Source organism: Amphimedon queenslandica, unplaced genomic scaffold (genome assembly GCF_000090795.2).
Source record: "Amphimedon queenslandica unplaced genomic scaffold, v1.1 AMPQUscaffold_10429, whole genome shotgun sequence".
Lineage (NCBI taxonomy): Eukaryota > Metazoa > Porifera > Demospongiae > Haplosclerida > Niphatidae > Amphimedon > Amphimedon queenslandica.
The window spans coordinates 5,054-6,939 of record NW_003549304.1 but is presented as its reverse complement, the minus strand read 5'-3'; the positions used below and the strand labels follow the sequence as shown (position 1 = coordinate 6,939).

Below are 1,886 nucleotides of genomic sequence, written 5' to 3'. Positions count from 1 at the left end.
ATTTTGAAGGTATCTAATAAACAATGTTATGACAGAGCATAACCATTACAATAGAATTTATACTTGGACAACACATCAGAACACTCCATCACAACACAGTATGATGTATAGGCAAACTAAAAATCAATTAATTTTAACAATAACATATTAGATATGCATAATTTGCACAGATAAGCACCACAGTCAATGGAACTGTCCAAGTTGTTTGGGTACAAACTGTTGCAATAATAAACTAAAATTTGTAAGTTTGTACATACCACTTCATAGTATGCTTGCAAAGTCTGAAAAGTTAAACTTCTGTGTGTGCACCCCTACCTCTTTTTCAAATACATTGACAGCACACTATTCAATTTGAACAACAAAACATTAATTCAAATAAAATTTTGATTCATACCAGCACTTGCTTGTTTTGTCACAGTAAAATATTTTTCAATAGAATCAAAATTTAAAAATTGATTTATGACGCTTAATAACCTATAAAATCCGCTATTAATATTGTAGACATATAAATTTTAAAAAGAACTTACAATTAAAATCTAGTGGCTTCTGACATGACAAGGCATTATATACAATAGATTCAACTTCACTTACATCATATATAATCCTAATTTTATAGTGTTAAAACATAGATATTATACGTACAGCTGTGATGAAATAACTTACATAAAAGTATCAGTCAACAGTCTCATCAGGTTGATTTGCAACCAATTTACTAAAGATCGCTGTTGGTAACACACAAAACATAATTATTACTCTAAAAAATTGCAGTTTTTATTTACTAATACTCATCCTATATAGTCTACATTGTATTCCTGCTTATATTCACTGTAAATGGTAATTCCTCTTTGAATATATTGATTGAAGATATAGACTAGCACCAAATAATATAGAAAAATCATTAAAATGGTGTCACTGAACTTCTATTAAGAATAACAAATAGAATTCAAGTGATGGTTCAGTATTGTTGTGCTTCACATGCAGCCTGTAGTAGCAATTTTGCATTGATAAAGTAAAATTTTGGCTAACATGACCTCTTCTATTGGTCCTAGCATAGTTAATACGTACATAAATTTATTCACTATTGTCCAAGTATAGAAGTGTTTTAAAGACAGACTATCCATGAATGATTGTCCTTTACATGGATATTTATGGTCCTGTCGGGTCTAGACTAGTCGGGTCCGCATCAGTCCGTCCGTCCGGCTCCGGTTTTCAGCAATCATCTCAGGGTCATCTCCGGCTCCGAGACTCCCAGTGTCCCGTATTTGGCATCTCCGCATTCTCCGGCTCCTGGTTTTAGCAGGAGTGAGGACCCCTTTGGTACTTCCTGTTTTCTCGACCTTCCAGCTTGTAACTGTTGCCATAGCTGCTCATTTTTTACTATTGATGATTCTGTGTCCACTTTTGCTCTACTAAAGAGATGAGACGGGTCTCTAGACGATTAAAGCGCATTTATTTTACAACTGGCTCCAACACAGTTCAAACGTTTTCTTCTTCCGACTATATTAACGACATACCTTCAAGATTTCACGTAGTATCAGGTTAGTCAAAGCACTAATACGTCATATCCTACCCTGTAGTGTTAGTTTAGTATCTCTAGGATTAAGTTCACGGGACTACATTGTATCAGTGTTCATTTACGAGTTATTTTATGTTGCCTAGACTCTGATGTAGGCACCATTTACAGTATGTAGTGCCTATATTTATGGCTCCTTAATCTCACCTTGTGTGGCTATTGTTACAGCCGTATAATTTGCGCATTTTATAACCTAGGGACGCTCTAAAAACTCCTAACATGACTACAGGAGTACTAAAATGATTGGGGATGCTTTAAAAAATGACACCCTAAACCCTAAAACAATAAATAAAAACATTAAAAATGGAAAAAT

General features: G+C 34.0%; 1 long non-coding RNA gene across 2 annotated transcripts; it reads right to left on the bottom strand.

The window, feature by feature from the left end:
* Positions 1 to 318: 318 nt before the first annotated feature.
* Positions 319 to 864, bottom strand: LOC109590154 (uncharacterized). 2 transcript variants are annotated; one of them, XR_002189178.1, is made up of 3 exons: positions 664 to 864; positions 528 to 604; positions 319 to 486 (listed from the first exon to the last, which is right to left on the bottom strand). It is a non-coding gene; the product is annotated as an uncharacterized LOC109590154 (long non-coding RNA). The 2 variants fall into 2 exon arrangements; XR_002189177.1 differs by having other exon boundaries at positions 319 to 474.
* Positions 865 to 1,886: the final 1,022 nt, after the last annotated feature.